Source organism: Solanum stenotomum, chromosome 11 (genome assembly GCF_019186545.1).
Source record: "Solanum stenotomum isolate F172 chromosome 11, ASM1918654v1, whole genome shotgun sequence".
Taxonomy (NCBI): Eukaryota; Viridiplantae; Streptophyta; class Magnoliopsida; order Solanales; family Solanaceae; genus Solanum; species Solanum stenotomum.
The window spans coordinates 16,443,077-16,464,708 of record NC_064292.1 but is presented as its reverse complement, the minus strand read 5'-3'; positions in this window follow the sequence as shown (position 1 = coordinate 16,464,708).

The following is a 21,632-nucleotide window of genomic DNA, read 5'->3' as shown; positions in this document are numbered from 1 at the left end:
CTTTACATGGAAACTATTTTAAATAAGGGAAAAACCACGGGCCAAGAGGAGCAACTGATATCAATATGGCAAGGAATTTTTACACTGTGTAGTCACGAATACAATATTCAAAGTGACTACAACACACTCAAAAGGAATAACACTCTTTTGATTTACACCTTACTAAAATATCGCTCACACTCTATTTTTTCTTCACAGACTATTTTTCTTGTATAGTCTATGGAATACCTCACTTTTCTCTCAAAATATATTTTTTCTCTCTAACTTGGTGTGTTCTACAAATGAGCAAGAATGCTCTATTTATAGAAGGGGAAAACCATGCCTATGTCACTAATGACGTAGGCAAATGTAGCAAAGTCCAAAGGGTTGCAAATCTTACCAATTTGCCATCCACCAAATCTTTTTTTTTCAACTCTTATCACTATTCCATTTTAACAATTACTTGTAGCACTTGTGTAGCAAAAATTGACTAATATAAAGAACATGGGATGGACCTCACAAGTTCATGTGGAGCTCAATTTAACACATCAATTTCGCCCAAAATATATTGCGGTAGTGCTTTATAAACCAGTTCAAATAATGGTGGAAGCAGAATTTCTAAAGCGTATGATAGAAATAACATATTTGTTTTTTTTAAAGAGTAATAAATTCACAACATTCTATGGAGTTAATATTCAATTTATATTATAAACTGGCCACATTGTCTCACGTTTAAGAAATACTGGAGGTACACTACGATCTCATGCTTAAAAAATTTACACACAAGAATAGTACCAAATATGTAGAAAAAGTTACGTGGACAAAAACATGCAAGGATATTTGAAGGAGGAACTAAATCAGGAAATGAAATTACACTAATCATCTCCTCCTAATAATAATAATAATGATTGTTACACACTTTTTTCAATATCATGCATGTGAAGTAAATATCTAATTAATTAGGCTGCACATATTCTGTCATCAATTTTTATTTAAAGATAAGACATAATTAGAAAGAAAAAGTATCTAATTTTATGTTAAGGTTTATCTACTTAATACATATTATTTTATTTGTATGCTTACTCCAATTTCACTTTAGAAAGAAGAGAAGTTAAAGTTAAAAAAAATAAGAAAGTAGAAAAAAAAAACAAATTAGCTAAATGCCCCAAACAAATTAATTGATTTGCATAAAATTTTCACCATCCTTTCTGTTGACATTATTATTTTATCATTTTTATTTCCATTTTCCGTTATTCCCTCTTTTCAATACAGAGGTAATGCTGACTTGCTCGAATGTGTTTGACATTAAATATAATTTCAAATAAGCTAATTTCATTTTCTTCCAAGTTCCAACAATGAGTTCACTATTAATTTCACTCATTTTAAGTTTTCCTCAAAGCTTCATATAAGGTAAAATGTACATCACCTCATTTAAGTTGGCGTTATCGCTAAGATCATTTATCTTTTATATTCATATGATACTTTGAATGTCACACCCCGAGCTACCCCCGAGACGCGGACACGGGACCTAGGACCACAAGTGATCCCAAGCTAACCATGCTGGCATAATCTAAGCATACTATAATTAACATGAATAAAAATAACTGATGCGGAAACTAAAATCATAAATAAAGAAAAGATGGGGAATACCTATATACTATAATTGAGAGAGTTTAATATAAAAGATATTAACTCACACTAGGCTGAAACTAACTATGTCTGAAAGTAAGCCTCTAAACTGACTAGAAATGTTGGGACATTCCCCAACTAGATCTAGCAAAATTGAAACTAAAAACTGAAAGCAGTAAGGATATCATGTCTCTGGTCCTCGGAGGATGAGGACTCACCACTACTAATCTGCTGTGCTGAAAATTAGAAAACGATCTGAGTGCAATATGGATGCTGAGAGTCTGAACCTACATCACAAGAAGATGTAGAACAAAAATATGCATCAGTACTGAAAGGTACCGAGCATGAGGATGGAGTATCACTGAAATACATATATAACTAACCAAGCAAAAAACAATGACATATATATGGATAAGATAGAATGCTGAAATATACTAAACATTACTGATCAGTATGCAATGACCAACTATGACATGCTGAAACTAAATACTAAACATGGTCAATGCAAATGGAGTCTGACTGATTTGTGGGAGCTACTAATCACCGATAATAAAACCACACGAGCTGAATGTGGAGTCCGATGTATACATCCCATCGAGAGGATCCAATATACCTTGCCAGAGGTATTAATGCATGCTGGCGTGATTACTAATCTGTTGCTCGTGGAAGGGACTTACAACCTACTTGGCTAGTAGTTCTGGGACTATTTGAGTACGCTAAACTCCAGTCCAACTCGGTATTATGCTAGTCCCAATGAATTTAGTAGTAAACTGATTACGACTGATTTTTTGTAATTGTTCTGGATAGCTCAAAACTAGACATGCAAACTGAACTCAACAATTTAAACTGACATTGATGCATAATACTGAGGCATGTATAACTTATTTCTGATAAAGTCTGACCTAACACATGTAATTCAAGAACTAAAGAAATACATAGCTATGGCTCTGGCATTCATACGATAATCTGAAGAAGACGGGACATGCTGATTTAGAACATTAAAACATAGCTAAAATGTGACATGCTGTTTGGACGTTAGAACATATAGTTAAAAACATGATTTCTTAATAGGAACGTTTTTAAAATAATCTCTTCATGAAAATCGGCTGTAACTTTAAAAACTATCTGGGCTCATTCATAATCATTGAAAAACGATCAATATTTGGATCATTCTAACATTTAAAACAAATAATCAAGAAATGTTGAAGAACCCTAATTTTGTTCATAGCTTGGAATCAACAATCGTCTGAATTCTAGGGATCTAACGGTGAAAGAGACCCATTAATGAAATCCAATATACCTGGTGATGAAATCTCTATGAAAAAGTATCAACTAGGGCTGGACTTGACTTTTTCGGCGACTTTCTAGCATTTTCCGGCGGCGGCTAGGGTTTAGCTTGGGTTTCAACCGCCCCTCTCTCTACTCTCTTCTTTTCTTTTGTTTTAGTTAATTAAATGACTTAGGTAAGTTCTAGTTAGGTTTATGGGATTTTAAATGACTAACTAAAACCCTTTTAATTTAGGAATTAAAAGAAGAGTGGAAAAAGACAAAAACACCCTTGACTTAAAAGCTGTCCAAATCCTGATGCGGATTGGGCACCTGCCAAATCTGAAAATTCTGCAAAATTTTCCTTCACGAATCTGGGGTGTTACATTGAATGTAGTAAAATAAGTTATACAATACAGTAAAACCTCTATAAATTAATACTGGATAAATTAATAATCTCTCTAAAGTAATATTTTTCTTTGGTCCCGACTTGGTAATGGAAAAAATCACCAATTTCTATAAGATAATAAGATATATATTTCCAGAGGACCCCTATATAAATATATGATCTATTAATATCATAAATTAATAATTTTTTAAAAGTACAAATATATCTAAGACAATTTAGTGAAATATGATTCTATTGTATTCTGTTTTTTCTTAAAATTTAAATCTAGTTGAAGTTCATCTCTAACTTTTCTTATTGTATCTAAGAACTCCAGTGTTTTCTTTTCGAACTACACCATAAAATTGTGAAGAGTTCTAGATGTGATAAGTGTTTTTTTACGCGTAATTGGTTCCAAAGGTATAGTATTATCTTCAACTTCATCATCAACATTGCCTTTTCCGATGGTATGCATAATTTCTTCTAAGCTCTGGACCTCTGAACATATATCACTTTCACCCGGATAATCCAACAGGTTATTGACATCCATTTTATTGTGGTAACCGAGATCATTAATCATGACCTCAAGTCTATGAATGACATTTTCACAAGTGGGTTTGTTCAAATTCTCTGAGATTGCATCCCCCGAACGAATTTTACAGTGTCGAAAATAATTTGCTATTGTCTCTTGCTGATCATTTGTTGTCTAAGCAGGGATTGCAAAATTGATAGCATCCAAAACATTAATTTTTACTGGATCAGTTTGTTCCATTTCACAACTTTCTAATATCCTACGGTAAAATCTGTTACGATAATACATCTTGAAAGCTCTTATTATCCCAACATGACAAGGTTGAATTTTGGATGTCATGTTGGGTGGCAAGAAAAACAATTCAACATTTTGTAATCCTTCAGTATTTCTATTATGAGCTGGACAATTATCTACCGTAAGCAAAACTCGTCTACCATGCATTTTGTGATCAAACCAAGGAATATATTCATCAAAAAACACACTTGTCATCCATTCTTTTTTGTTGCACGATAGTGACAATTCAATAAATATGATACATAAATTAGTAAGATACAATGATTTTGATGTATTTGTTGTACTTTATGTATAATATTTTTATGTGAAATCAATGAATATGATACATAAATTAGTAAGATACATTGATTTTGATATAATCAAAATTAACCTTCATTAAATCTCAAATCATTCTTTAAATTAATAAATATTAATTTATCGATTAAATTATATCTTTATAAAATAATAAAATTTCATGATCCCACCTATATTAATTTATAGAGGTTTAGAAAGTGGAAGACGGGAAACTTCAATAATTAGTTAATATAGAAATTTTGGTTGGGTTTTAATAGAGTGAAGTTATAGAAAAGAATGAAAGAGAATGAGGGGACAAGATAGTTTCCTTGGCCAAAGAGAGATGCCAAGACACCTTGTCTATTAGCACATATAATTTTCACATGATAATTAAGGAACTGATCAAACATAAAATTCGCACAAATATGAAAAGGAAAGACAAAGAGAAAAATGCAAAATCAGTCATAAGGCACATCATGAGGTTAAGAGAGAAACATATCATAACAAATACATGAGGCCACAAGTAAACACTATGCATCCACAACATGCCTCGACAAATAGGCAAACTAAATAATGCTAACATGTGGTCCTAAATTTCGAGGAAAATTAACCACCATGCTTGTACCATTAACACCAATTAGTGCTACTAGGAGCTCTTCAGTCTAATTCATATCTATATAATCAAAAGAGTTGTTGCCAAAGAGGATCATTGATAAAGTTGTGATAAAGAGAATAAATGGAAGAAAAAAGCCGAAGACACCAAGTGAACACAACTGATCATAGAAAAATTAATGTTGTTGTTGAATGTAAAGAGAGTGGGGGTGGTGAATTAAAATTCCTTTAGTCGACTTCCTGTATGGGTCAGTCGACTCACTTGCAAGTTAGTATCACAATATAAGGTAAGAGTAAATGTAGTAAGTAAAAAACTCAGAGAGTTTATACTAGTTTGGAACACCGGTGTGATGCCTACTTTCAATCCCCTTGGATTTCAAAGGTTTCCTTAAGAGCTTGTTGAGAACATGGATAATACAAAGTATTTCGACTGAAAAACCTTGTTTGATGTGCAAATCAGATTATCTACTTTGACACAACCTCTACTTGTATAACCAACACTCAAGATTTGTTTTCTCTTTCCTTTTTCAATTGTATACTCATGAGAATACAAAGCTTTTATGAAAAACAATAGAAGACACCAATACAAGTTCAAGTGAAGTGCGTACTTAACAATTGCGACTATGAGTAGGTTTACATAGTGGTGAGGACTGCTCTCTTAAGAAATAACCCAAGGGAGTTTCAAATCAAAGATCTCGATTGAATCCTTGATTTCAATTGATTGATTCATGTCTATATCATGTATGTGTATGAGCAAACCGATTCCTTCTTTTTCTTGGAGATTTTCTTGTGATCTTGATACTCTTCCTTCTCTTGAAGATCTTCTTGTAATCTTGAAACTTGGCTGAATTTATTGATTGTCTATCTTCCATATTTACTTCATCCTAGTCAGACGCTAGGATTGTATTTGCATTGATTCTGTAACCCTTGAATGATGGTTTTCCTTTCTTGTGTTGCTTCAGTAAGTACAACTTGTTACTTCCTTCATTGCAATGCTTCTTTGGCGTCATTCCCTTTTGATTTCCTTGCCTACAATTTATCATACATATGTTAGGTATTTCATTATCAAAATAAATTGTTCTTATGATTCTATCAATATCCCCCTTTTTGATAATGATTATTAATTCACAATTTAGTATAAGGCCAAACGAAATGATGAAACTTCCCTGATATATGTCTATCTACGGTTTTCAGGAGAAATTTATTGCCCCCGTGACTGTAGGTTGTATGGATCCCCCTGTCTCTATTGAGGCTCCCCTGTCTTTATTGAGTCCCATCTACAAAATTGTAGGAACATATTCTCCCCCTTTGCCATAATTAAAAAGAGAGAAAGCAATATACAACAATTAAACAGAACATGCAATAGTAAGAAGAGTCAGAGTAGGAAAGCAGAAGGCCTTCAATATACAACCCAAAAAAAACAAAAGAAGGAACAAATCCCTATAGAAATATTGTCCAAAAGTATCAAAAAGATGGTATCAAAGGAGGAAGGTCAAGCGATCACCCAGAAAGTATTTCAAGATGTTGATAACCTTCCCACAAAAGGTATTGTAGGAACATTCACATTTTTAGGGAGTAAGATGTCTGGACAGAGATGGTAAGATCAGTATTGGAGGAGCTGACTCTACCTCTGAGAGAGTCAACTTGCTTGATTAACTTGTTGACTGTTGAGATGCCTTCCTACTTTATACCCGTCATTGCAATATGTAGCTTTCCCACATATGTACTCGTGTCCTTCTAAAGGAAAAATACCTTTTCAACAGCATCTTGAAGTGTCTCCAATCCACATTCCACAACAAGTATGCGAGTTTTGATTTCATCAGTTTCCTGTAGCAAGAGAAAAACTGACTCGGCAAATATCTTAGTCGGTTTGACCGTCTCAGCCTTGGCTTTGACAGAGTCTTTTTTAGCCCATTTGCTACCAACTTGTACATACCTCATACTCGAGAAAGTATGAGAGGTATAAGTGGCATTGATCTCAGTAGAGGTGAACATGGAGGGGTCAACCAAACGATCTACTAGAATTTGAGAGATGAGTAGTCTATGTGGTATGCTTGCTGAACCATTGGTGTTCTCGGCACTTTCCAGGATATATTATTTGAACCATACTGCCCAGTTGATGTGGTATTTCTTTAGCAGACAGGACAACACAGACATATCCCGAGTAGAGATGTTGCTTAGAGAGCCTTTACTGGGAAGAAGAGTGGTGGCAATAATGTGCGCAATAATACGATGCTCAAAACATAGGGATAAGGGACCAAAGTTAGACAGGTCAGCACCGGGCTCAACCACGACTGTCTTATAACCTTCCAGGGATACCTCAAAATCATCAAGCCAAACGCCATTCATGTATGGGACTATACCAGAGAATTTTGTACCAAAAACATCCTCAAACAAGAGATTATTGACAATATTACAACTACCCATAACAAGAGTTTCCAACTCACCACTGTCATGAGAGATACGGAGATTCACATAGAAAACAAATAGCCTCTTCAAAAAAATCAAGACCACAGATGCTAAACATAAGAGATAGTTTCTGAGCTTTGAGAAAAGAGCTTACCGAACAGTTGGAATCCCTCAACTGACTCAGATTAATCACCCTGCCAGGAACAATTAGTCGAGATTTGAAGCTGCCATACCTGTTTTTCTGTTCAACTCCCCAAAACCTTTACATGTCTTTGGGGGAGAGAGATCCAGAGGCACTAGGTCGAGGTTTCTTCTGATCCTTGTTCTTTTTTGCTGACGAGGCCTTTCTTTTGTACAATGGAGAGGGAGAAACCAAGGAGTCGTCCGAGGAATTGGAAGAGGTTAGAATGTTCACTTAGAAAGATCTCGAAGAATTAAGATCAGATCTTTTGAACGAGTTCTGATCATGATTGAGAGTGAATGAAGAAGAAAAACAGAGAAAATAAATAGAGAATAAGGGAAAGAGAAGAGTTGAAAGGGAGAAGAAAAGTCTTGAAGTTACAAGACGGAATGGAGAGGGTTTTATAGGGAAGAGAGACAGACGACAGGTAATATTTACTGAGGTGGAGAAACGATAGGGTTAGAATTAAACAACACAAAAAGGAAAAAAACAACATAAATAAGGTAAATAAATCACATTAATAAAAAGAGGTGATACCGAGACAATTACGAGAAAGGAAAATCTTACCTCAAGTAGGGGTTTGGTAAAAATATCAGCTAATTAATTTTCAGAATCGATAAATTCTAACGAAAAATCAGCATTTTCCACATGATCACGAATAAAATAATGCTTGATATCAATATGCTTAGCCCTAGAGTTATGCACAATATATTTAGATAAATTAATAACACTTGTATTATCACTAAAAATAGGGTCAAATTCATACAAAAGATTATAATCAATTAATTGGTGCATCATCCATAATAATTGAGTTCCACAATTTCCCATGACTAGATATGCAGATTCGATGGTAGATAAAGCAACTGAAGTTTACTTCTTACTGTGCCAAGAGATCCCTACCCAGAATTAGGAAAGTTCCACGGGTGCTTTTTCGATCATTTTTGTCACTTGCAAAATTAGCATATGAGTATCCAATTAGATCAAAGTGAGAGGAGTGAGGGTACCATAGTCCTAAATCAGTGGTTCTAATTAGATAGCGAATGATTCTTTTTACTATCGTGAGATGTGATTCTTTTGGTGCAAATTGGAAATATGCACACTTGCACACGCTAAACATAATGTTTGGTCGGCTGACAGTTAAATAAAGTAGAGATCCAACCATTCCTCGATACATATTTTCATCTACATCTTTCCTGGTACATCTGTCTCAAGACAAGTTGATGGAATCATGAGAGTTCCATAAGTATTTCCTTTATCCAACCCAAATTTCTTTATGAGTTCCTTAGTATATTTAGTTTGACAGATGAAGGTTACGTTAGTCGACTTCTTAATTTGTAAATCGAGGAAGAAGGTGAACTCTCCCATTAGACTCATCTAAATTCTCCCTTCATAAGATTAGCAAAATTCTCACACAGAGAGGGTTTAGAACTTCCAAAAATAATATCATCGACATAAATTAGAACTATGAGAATAAAAGATCTAGATCTTTTGATGAAAAGATTCATGTCGATTTTCCCTCTTTGAAAATTGTTATTGAGTAAAAAATTGCTTAATCTCTCATACTAAGCTTTAGGGGCTTGTTTGAGACCATAACGCGTTGTCGAGAGTTTGTAAACATAAGCAGGACAGGAAGAATTTTTAAAACCAAGAGGTTGTTTAACAAAAACCTCTTCTTTGATAAAGCCATTTAAGGAAGCACTTTTAACATCCATTTGAAAGAGTTTAAAAAGCTTATAGGATGCATATGCTAAAATAATTTGAACAGATTCTAACCTTGCTACCGGAGTAAAAGTTTCATCGTAATCAATACCTTCATTTTGGGAGTATCCTTGAACAGCTAATCTTGATTTGTTACAGATGACCTTTCCATCTTCATTTAGCTTATTTCGAAAGACCCATTTGGTTCCAAATAGTTTTTTGGCCTTTTAGTAAGGGTCCACACTTGGTTTCTTTCGAATTGTTTGAGTTCATCTTTCATGGCTTGTTTCCAAGATTCATCTTCCATTGCTTCATTGATACATTTTAGTTCAATTTGGGAGACTAGTGCTACATAGGCTTATTTTTTCAAGGATGCTTTCGTCTTTAACAGATCATCTGGTTTTCCCATTATGAAGTCATAAGGATAGCTAGCATTATGTCTCCATTCCCTAGGAATTTTGATTTTTTCTACTGGAATAGTCAACTCCGGCTCTGGGATAGTTGGCTCTTCTTTTGTTATTTGAACAGATATATTTGAGTGACTCTCAGTATTTATTTTTGGGAGTAGGTTTCAGATTCATGCATTCTTGGGTTAGTATCGTAAAAACTAACATGAAAAAATTCTTCAAGGCTTAAGGTTATTTTGTTGAAAACTCGAAAAGCACGACTGACACAGACATAGCCCAAAAATATACCTTCATCGCTCCTTGGATCAAACTTACCGAGATTTGTCTTGTCGTTGATATTAATGAAGCATTTGCATCCAAAAGGGTGAAAGTAGCTAATATTAGGTTTATGACCTCTGTTGAATTTTACACAACCTCTACTTGTATAACCTACACTCACATCTTTCTTTCTCTTTTTTTTTTTTTCAATTGTATACTCACGAGAATAAAAAGCTTTTATGAAAGACAATAGTAGACACCAATACAAGTTCAAGTAAAGTGTGTACTTTACAATTGTGATATAAGTAGGTTAATATAGTGGTGAGGATTGCTTTTTTAAGGAATAATCCAAGGAAGTTTCAAAGCAATGATATCGATTGAATTCTTGATTTTGGTTGATTGATTCATGTCCATATCAAATATGTGCATGAGCAAACCGATTCATTTATTTTCTTAGAGATTTTCTTGTGATCTTGATACTCTTCCTTCTTTTGAAGATATTCTTGTAATCTTGAAATGTCAAATCTCGAGGCTACCCCCTTGACATAAACACAGGACTTAGGATCACGAGTGACTTCAAGCTAACCCTGAGCTAGCATATCATAAGCATGCTAGATGAACTGAAGTAAGAAATACTATGCGGAAGCTTTAAACATGATATAAACTGAAATGATGGGGAATACCCAATACTATCAGAATGTATAAACTTTGAGTTTAATGACAATTGAAAGATTAAACTCCAAACTAAAACTGAATCTATCTATGTCTGAATAAAAGCCTCTAACTGCTAGTGATGTTGGGACATCCCCCCAACTAACTCTAGCAAAAACTGGAATTGAAAGACCGAAAGTAAAAGAAAACATGTCTATCGTCCTCGGAAAATGAGGACTCACCACTGATGATGTTGAACTAGAGATCGGGAACCGATCAATGTATGATCTGAATGCTGAGGACCTAAACCTACATCACGAGAAGATGTAGCGCAAAGTATGCATCACTACTTGAAAAGTACTGAGCATGCATGATAGAATAAAGCTGAATAATATACATAACTGAAAAAAGCATACTGAACAATGATAAATATACTAAACATACTGAATATGAACTAAATTGAATGCAATAACCAAATATATAACATGCTGAAACTGAATACTTAACTGTACTAATAACCTGGTCAACGCAATAGAGTCTGACTGTGGGAGCTACTAATAATCGACATAAAATCACGTGAGTTAAACGTGGAGTCTGATGTATACGCCTCATTGAGAGGACCCAATATACCCTGCCAGAGGTATATAGGCATGACTGGCGTGATCACTAAAATGATGCCCACAGAGGGGACTTATAAACCTACGGGGGCAAGTAGTTCTTAGACTTTGAGGGTGGCTGACCTTAGTCCAACTCAGTATTAAGCCTACTTCTAAGTAGAATGTGTAAATTATAACATAACTGAAGTAAACTGGATAGCTCTATATTCTGACATGCTAACTGAAAATGTAACATTAAGTACTGATAATGAAATATTTGAAAACTGAGGCATGTATATCTATTTATCTATCCTAGCTAGTGTAATTCATGAACTAAAATAACTACACAACTAGGTTCTAAGTTTCATGCAAGAATCTACGCAAAACAACACTAAGACATGATAATCTGATTAAGAACGTTACAATAACTAAATCATGATAATTATCTGAAATTCTAGAAACCCTAAGTCTAGATAATATGAAGGGAATCAACAATCTGACTGAATTCTAGGGACCTTATGGGTGAAAGGAACCCACTAGTGAATTCGACATACCTGGTGACTAATTTCATGGAGAAATATTTTGATTTTAATGCTGGAATCAAAGAAAAACCTTGCTACTGTTCTTGAGGAAAAATGGTGCTTCTTTCTCCCTCTTTTTCTCTAAGTTTGAATGATTTAGGTGAAAGATCGATTAGGTTAGGTTCCGATTAAGTTACAAGGCTCAAACTGACAAAAATGACGTAGTTTAGGGGTTAAATGACATAGTTTAGGTGTCTAACGCATAGGGGAAAATACCAAAACGACCCTACTTAAAATCTGACGAGGGCTGACCACGAGCCCTATGATGAGCCATCACAGGGACCATAGACCATCAAGTTAGTCGTGGTCCTTGGACAATAGCTGCTGGTTCTTCACCCTTTCCCTCTACAGTCCACTTCACGAACCATGTGAAGGATCACGGACCATGAATGTCTCCGTGGTCCTTTACTTAGGCTACAAGCCTACTAGATCGACTTCATGGAAGCCACCATGGCCCGTGAAGGGCTCTGTGGTCTGATGTATGAGCATGGTGGGTTCTGCCTGGCTGCCATGAGCCTTCTAATGGCTCGTGTGGTGGTCCATGATCCGTGAAAGGTCCCATGGTCCACCACTTCTGGCTGGTTGTGAATCCACGAACAGGTCGACGGACCGTGGTTCCTTTCACGATTCGTGAACCCTATCGTGGTTCACCTGGTTCTTCTGGTTTTCTGCTGAAAGTTCTAAGTTTCATTTCTAAGGTGTTACAATAACTCCCTCTTGGGAACATTCGTCCTTGAATGAATACTAAACTAGTTGGATAAGGAGGGAAAGAGATGCAAACCCTACCACTAAGTACTAACACTGAAATCTGATTGAACTAAGTTCAAGAACATGCAAGTACGCTGAAAATGTAAGTATAACTGAAGGCACATAATACTAAGATTGAAATTATGCAAAAGTAACTGAAAGACTGGAGATGAACTTTTACCACAAGCTTGAATGGAATCGGAAGGAAATAGATGAGGATACTTGCCTTTCATGGCTGCTTCTGCTTCCCAAGTAGCTCCCTCTATGGACTGACTCCTCCACAAAACCTTAACTAAAGTGCCTCTTTGTTCCTCAACCTTCGAACCTGATGAACAAGAATCTTAACTGGCACCTCTTCATAAGTGAGACTATCCTTCACATCCACACTTTCTAATGGTACAATAGATGCTGGATCACCGACACATTTCTTCAACAAGTAAATGTGAAAGACTGGATGGACTGCAGCTAGTTCTGCTGGAAACTCTAACTCATAAACCATTTTACCAACCCTTTTCAAGATCTTGTAAGGGCCTACATATCTAGGACTGAGCTTCTCTTTCTTTCCAAACTCATCACCCCCTTCATAGGTGACACTTTCAAGAAAACCCAATCATCGATTTGGAACTCCAAGTCCCTTCTCATTACATCCGCATAGGATTTCTGGTGACTCTGGGCTGTCTTAAGTCTATCTCTGATAAGCTAAAGTTTTTCCATAGCATCATGAACTGAATCTGGACCTATCAAGGCTTCTTCACCTACTTCAAACCAACCAACTGGAGATCTTTATCTACGCCATATAAGGCCTCATACAAGGCCATCTGAATACTGGAATGGTAACTGTTATTGTAGGCGAACTCTATAAGAGGTAGGTGATCATCCCAACTGCCCTTGAAATTGATCACACAAGCTCTCAACATGTCCTCTAAGGTATGAATGGTAGACTCTGCCTGACCATCCGTCTTTAGAAGAAATGTTGTGCTGAGATTAACCTGAGTACCAAGACCTTTCTTAAATGACTTCCAGAAATGAGAGGTAAACTGAGGACCTCTATCTGAGATGATAGACAAAGGAACCCCATCCAACTTGAATATCTCATTAATGTAAAGCTTGGCGTAGTCCTCCACCGAATCTGTAGTCTTAACAACCAAAAAGTGCGCGGACTAGGTAACTTTGTCTACTATCACCCAAATGGAGTCATGCTGCCTGCGAGTACGAGGTAAACCTATGATGAAGTCCATGTTATATCACTTCCCACTTCCATGTAGGAATGTTGATCTCTTGAGTTATACCTCCTGGTTTGTGATGTTCTACCTTCACCTGTTGACTATTAGGGCACTTAGCCACAAAATCTGCTATATCCTTTTTCATGCCATTCCACCAAAAGACTTCCCGTAAATCATGGTACACCTTAGGAACACATAAACGACCCTGGTAGCAAAGCACACCATCTCCCCATTGGGAGAAAACTTCAACTTTATGTTGATGAACTGCACCCTTCAGTTGAAGCACTATAGGATCACTATCTTGTTTCTCATTAACCTCTACTACCAATGAAGATTCTGACCCATTCTAGAGTGTCACACCACCATCTAATATGCTCATAAGGCAAACTCTCAAGTGAGCAAGCCGGTGAACATCTTTTGCTAGTTCTTTCCTTTGTTCCTCAACATGTGCTACACTACCTATGAATAGTCTGATAAGAGCATCAGCTACTACATTGGCCTTACCAGAAGGTAAAGCACATTCATATCATAGTCCTTAAGGAACTCAAGCCATCTTCTCTGGTGAAGATTTAACTCTTTCTGGGTGAACACATACTGAGGGCTCTTATGGTCTGTGAACACATCTACGTGAACACCATACAAGTAGTTTCTCCAAATCTTTAGGGAAAATACTACGGCTGGAAGCTTGAGGTCATGAGTTGGATAGTTCTTCTCATGCAGTTTGAGCTGTCTAGAAGCATAAGTTATAACCTTACCTCTCTGCATCAACACACAACCTAGGCCGACTCTGAATGCATCACAATAGATCACATAACCGTTTGAACCCTCTGGTAGAGTCAAAACATGAGTTGTAGTCAATCTAGTTTTCAGTTCTGAGAAGCTCTTCTCACAATCATATAACCACTGGAACTTAACCTTTTTCTGAGTCAACTTAGTCAATGGAGAAGCTATGGATGAAAATCTTTCCACGAACCTTTTGTAATAACCAGCCAAACCTAAGAAACTTCTGATATATGTAGGAGAGGTAGGTCCGGGCCATTGTTTCACTGCCTTTATTTTCTGAGAATCCACTCGGATCCCTTTGCTAGACACTATATGCCCAAGAAAAGCAACAAATTGTAACCAAAACTCACACTTATTAAACTTAGCGAATAACTAGTGATCTTTGAGAGTTTGCAGGACAACCCTCAAGTAAGTCACATGTTCTTCCTCATTCCTAGAGCAAATGAGGATATCGTCAATTAAGACGATTACAAATAAGTCCAACTACTATTTGAACACCCTGTTCATCAAATCCATTAAAGCTGCATGAGCATTGGTTAGTCCAAATGACATAACTACAAATTCATAATGACCATACCGAATTATGAAGGTTGTTTTTGGGATGTCAATATCTTTGACTTTGAGCTGATGATAATCGAATCTGAGGTCTATCTTTGAGAAATGACTAGCACCCTGAAGTTGGTCAAACAAGTCATAAATCTTGGGGATAGGGTACTTATTTTTTATTGTGACTTTGTTCAACTGCCCATAGTCAATACACATCATGAGAGAACTATCTTTATTTTTCACGAACAACACTGGTGCACCCCATGGGGAAATACTAGATCTGATGAAACCCTTATCTAGGAGGTCTTTCAACTATTCTTTCAATTCCTTAAGCTCAGCGGGAGCCATTTTGTAAGGAGGAATAGAAATAGGCTGGGTATCTGGAAGGAGATCAATTCTGAAGTCGATTTCCCTTTCGGGAGAAACTCCGGGAAGATCTTCTAGAAACACTTCTGGAAACTTATTTACTACTGAAACTAACTCAAGAGTTGGGGTTTCAGAGCTTGAATCCTTAACCCGAACTAGATGATAGATATACCCCTTAGAGATCATCTTTCTGGACTTAAGGTAGGAAATGAATTGACCCGTAGGCACTAAGCTACTACCCTTCCATTCTAAGACTGATTCGCTTGGAAACTGAAAACGAACGATCCTAGTTCTACAATCGACTGAGGCATAACAGGAATGTAATAATCCATGCCTCGAATGATATCAAAGTCTACCATTCTAACTCTACAAGGTCTGCTGAGGTGACTTTCTAGGAGACTCTGATAGGGCAATTTCTGTATACCCATCTAGTTTTAACTGTGTCACCAACTGGAGTAGTGACTGAGAAAGGTTCTGAGAGAGTTTCTAGACTGACATCGAAGTTTACTACTATATATAGAGTTACAAAGGAAATAGTAGCCCCTAGATCTAACAAAGCATAAACATCTAAATGAAAAACTCTAACCACATCAGGAGAATCTTCTTGATCTTGGCAAGCCTAGAGAGCATACAACCTATTTTGGCGATGACCGCCACCTGTACCAGATGAAGCACCCTGCTGTGTTGGGCGACCTGCTGGTGCTGCTAGAGCTGTAGACTGAGCCCTACTATTATTGCCTTCTTGACTCTGTTTAGAAGAAGGACAATCTCTCAACCTATGACTAGACTTACCACACCCAAAGCATCCTTCCTTTCCTGCAAGACACTCGCCCAGATGGTTCTTACCACACTTTGGACAAGTTGGGTAGGTTCTGGTATCTAAAAACTCCCCTAATACCCTACATTTTTTATCCTATCAAAACCTAGGGGATGGAGCACTAGCTGATGAAGGTGTTGGAGCTGAAGACTTTTGCTGAAACTGCGAGCGATTTCCACCACCCTATTTCAGCTGAGAGTAATCATAGTTGTCTGTCCTAGCCTTTTTGTTGTCCTTAACGTGTTCCCTAAGCTTATCTCCCTCAACATGCTGAGCATGAGTCATGAACTTAGAGATATTCATATCCTCGAACAACATCGCATTTCCGCACTCTGTGTTCAACAAGTCATATACCCTAAATAGTAACTTACTCATTTGTGCCATGGAATCATCAACCATATGTAGAGCATACCTGGAGAGCTGGGTGAACTTAAGTCCGTACTCTTAAACTGTCATAGAACTTTGCCTCAAATTTATGAACTCCTGAGCTTTTGCCTCTCTCAACTCTCTTGGAAAGAACCTGTCCAGAAAAGCTCCAGTAAAACACTCCCAAGTCATAGGAGCTGCATTCTCACCCCTGTTCTCCTTCCATTGAGTGAACTAAATGTGAGCTGCATCCTTGAGCTGGTAGGATACCAACTCTACCCTATCATTGCCAGTTACTTGCATCACTCCAAAGATCTTCTTGACCTCATCAATGAAGTTCTGAGGGTCCTCACCAACTTGTGACCCTAGAAACTCAGGTGGATTCATCTGAACAAAATCATGAACCCTAGCTGCCACTGATCCACCACTAGCATTTGCAGGAACTAGAATTTCTTGATTGTTATGGTTGGCTATACTCTAGCCAAAAACTGAATGGCATTTGAAAACTTTGCATTCCAAACTTCATGATCTGGGACTAGAGGAACTGCGTTAGCGTTGCCGGCATTGTCATTACTTGTATAAGCTCTATGAGAAGGCATGATTTGAAACACATAACGTTGAGTTAGAAAGAAGATCGTACCCACGCACGACAAGAATAACAAGAAAGTGAAGTTTTCCTAAAACAATTCATATCCTCCCTCTCATTAGATGTGGTGCACTTCACACCCATTAAAAGGACTCTACTTAGTGCAGCTTTTCAGACATCCTAGAACTCTTAAACCTAATGCTCTGCTATCAACTTTGTCACGCCCCAAGGCTACCCCCTTGATGTAAATAGGGGACTTAGGATCACGAGTGACCCCAAGCTAACCCTGAGATGGAATATCATAAGCATACTAGATAAACTAAAGTAACAAAAATACTGTACGGAAGCTTTAAACATGATTTAAACTGAAATGATGAGGAATACCCAGCACTATCTAAATGTATAAACTTTAAGTTTAATGATAATTGAAAGATCAAACTCCAAACTAAAACTGAATCTATATATGTCTGAATAAAAGCCTCTAACTGATTAGTGATGCTGGGACATGCCCCCAACTAACTCTAGAAAAAACTGAAACTGAAAGACTGAAAGTAAAAGAAAACATGTCTATCTTCATTGGAAAATGAGGACTCACCACTGATGCTGCTGAACTGGAGATCGGAAACCAATCTATGTGTGATCTGAATACTGAGGACCTAAACCTACATCACAAGAAGATGTAGCATAAAATATGTGTCAATACTTGAAAGGTACTAAGTATGTAGGATAGAATAAAGTTGAACAATATACATAACTGAACAAATCATACTGAGCAATGATAAATATATTGAACATACTGAATATGAACTAAAGTGAATGCAATGACCAAATTTATAACATGCTGAAACTAAATACTGAATTGTACTGATAACATGGTCAATGCAATAAAATCTGACTGTGTGAGCTACTAATAATCGACATAAAACCACGTGAGTTAAACGTGGAGTCCGATGTATATGACCCATCGAGAGGACCCAATATACCCTGCCAGAGGTGTAAAGACATGACTGGTGTGATCACTAAAATGATGCCCACAGAGGGGACTTATAAACCTACGGGGGCACTTAGTTCTTGGACTTTGAGGATTATTGACCCTAGTCCAACTCGGTATTAAGCCTACTCTCAACTAGAATGTGTAAATTATAACATAACTAAAGTAAACTAGATAGCTCAATATTCTGACATGCTAACTGAAAATGCAACATTAAGTACTGATAATGAAACATTTGAAAACTGAGGCATGTATATCTATTTATCTGTCCTAGCTAGTGTAATTCATGAACTAAAAGAACTAGACAACTAGGTTTCTGAGTTTCATGCAAGAATCTACGCAAAACAACACTAAGACATGATAATCTGATTAAGAACATTATAATAACTAAATCATGATAGTTATCTAAAATTTTAGAAACCCTAGGTCTAGATAATATGAAGGGAATTAAGAATCTGACTGAATTCTAGGGACCTTATGGGTGAAAGTAACCCACTAGTGAAATCCCACATACCTGGTACAGAATTTCATTGAGAAATCTTTTGATTTCAAGGCTGGAATCAAAGAAAACCATTGTTGTTGTTCTTGAGGAAAAAAGGTGCCTCTTTTTCTCTCTTTTTCTCTAAGTTTGAATGATTTAGGTGAAAGATCGATTAGGTTAGGTTTCGATTAAGTTACTAGGCTCAAATTGACCAAAACGATGTAGTATAAGGGTTAAACGATGTAGTTTAGGTGTCCAACACATACGGAAAAAGACTAAAATGACCCCACTTAAAATCTGACGAGGGTTGACCACGGGCCTTATGATGGGCCGTCACAGGGACCACGGACCGTCAAGTTAGTCGTAGTCCTTGGCCAATAGCTGTTGGTTCTTGGCCCTTTCTCTCTATGGTCCATTTCACAGACCGTGTGAAGGATCACGGACTGTGAAGGTCCCCATTGTCCTTCAGTTGGGCAAGGGGCCTACTGACTCGACTTCATGGAAGCCACCACGGCCCGTGAAGAGCTCCGTGGTGTGATGTCTGAGCGTGGTGGGTTCTGCCTGGCTTCCACGAGCCTCCCAACGGCTCGTGTTGTGGTCTACGACCCGTGAAGGGTCCCGTGGTCCACCACTTCTGGGCTGGTTGTGAGTCCACGAATAGGTCGACGGACCGTGGTTCCTTTCACGGTCCGTGAACCCTGTCGTGGTTCACCTGGTTCTGCTGGTTTTCCACTGAAAGTTCTAAGTTTGATTTCTAAGGTGTTACATGAAACTTGGCTGAATTTATTGATTGTCTATCTTCCAGATTTACTTCATCCAAGTCAGTTGTTAGGATCATGGTTGCTTTGATTCTGTATCCCTTGAATGATGGCTTTCCTTCATGTGTTTCTTCAGTGAGTGCAGCTCTTTACTTCCTTCCTTGCAATGCTTCTTTGGTGTCCTTCCTTTTTGATTCACTTGCCTACAATTTATTATACATAGGTTAGGTTATTCATTAGCAAAATAAATCGCTTTTATGATTCTATCAGTGGTTAGAAGGAAAGTGAAATAGTTATATTAATTAATATTAAACAACATGTCTCGTGCATGGTGGCCTTCCGTTGAATTCTCAAAAGAATTATTTTCTCTTCGTCACCTCATAGGCAGGATTGACCTGTAATTGAGAACTTCTACGCACAATCTTCCTCTAAATACTTTTAGTTTTTAGCCTCTAAATAAGGTATACAATTTCTAGAAAATACAAAGATTATCTCACAAAGGCAACTGTTCAACAATTTTTAATTTTAAGTTGTACATCAACATAATAGAAGAAAAAGCACCACAAAGGGTGAACATATATACATGTTAGTCATTGTTACATGAACACTATTATTAAAACATTCGCATACCTCATAGCTGATGAATCCGTAGTGATTCATTTTAAAATTAGTCATGATAACTAATTTAAGAGTCATTATAACGTTAGAAACAAACCCCAAAATTTAAAACTCGACTCAAAGTCTTTTATTTCTATGATAGTAGGTTTAAGGGTTGGAATCAATAACTCTAATCTAATGTTAATTAATTGGTTACATATTAAATAAGCATGAGACAAAATTGATTTTGTGTAATAATTTTGTAAAAGAAGTAGGATTTGGGTTACCAAATGAAGATAATGGTATTGGGTATGTGGTACGGCCAATTTAATGATGTGATATTACGAAAAATAATATTATTAAGATTAGCTAATTAATTATCACTGTTAGTTTGTAAGCTTTCCTAGCATTCTGTTCATTTTGTTAGTTATTCTTTTAGTTAGTGATTAGTGATCATAGTTGCCAGTTGTGAGTTAGTTACTAGCTAGATATTTTGTTTCACTCTTGTATAAATACGCAAATTCACAATGGAGATCAATAGAATGATCTTCCGAAAATTCCTTTCTTCTTCTTTGCCCTTACTCTGAAGAATTACGACACTAATAAATAGTTGTTTCTTTGGCATAGTTTTCTCAACATGGTATCAAAGTTCAGGTCAATTTGATCAGTATTATCTTTTGTACTTCTTCCACTTTTCAAATACATTTTTTTCAGTAAACTCCATATCTGCATTTTCCCTTTTTCTCCCTTCTAAATTGCGATATCTATGGTTTTTGGTTAAGTTTTTCTGCTAATGTTTAAGTGTTGAGCATATACATCTAGTTCCTCATTTTCTTTTTTCCAATTTAATCCACAATGGTTTCTAAAAATGGTGATTAATCGAGTAGCAATATTGTTGTTGTTACTGGTGTTGGGAGATGCTAGTTCTTCCCTATATATGCACCAAAATTTTCAAGGTGGATATCGAAACAACAATCAAAATTTCAGGTTCAATAAGAGGAAAGGCCTTATGGCTGATATACATGGTTTCTCTTCTAATGTGATGTCTACTGGAGGAGAGGTACATAGGGGCACACTTGATGACCAACACAACCTTAGACTAACAAGAGAAAAATGTGACCAATTTGTGAATTTGTTGCACCACTTTCAAGTTGAGCAACAGGGACATAAGGACAAACATAGGGATCTTGTGAATGGCAATGTGAATTTTGCAGGTATGATTGTTCGTACTTCATCTGTTGATTCTAGTAAATTGTAATGCAGGTGTTTCAAAAACAAGTTTGACTCTTGGACTCCAGACTCAGAAGCCTCTAACCATATGTCCTTTGATATGGAACCCCTAACCAACTTCATTTATCTCCCTTACCCCTTACTGATTACTCTACCAAAATGTTATAAGGTGAAAGTCATTCAAACTGGTAGTGTGAAACTTGCATGAAACATTGATTTACATAGTCTTATATGTGCATTGTTTTAAATATAGTCTTGTATCTACTCATTGTCTCTCCAAATTTATACCTAATATTTCACTAAAACTTCATGCATTCTGCAAGCCCCTTCAATGAAGAGGCTTCTAGAAATTGGTGAAGCTAGAGATGGACTCTACTTTCTTTGTTCCAA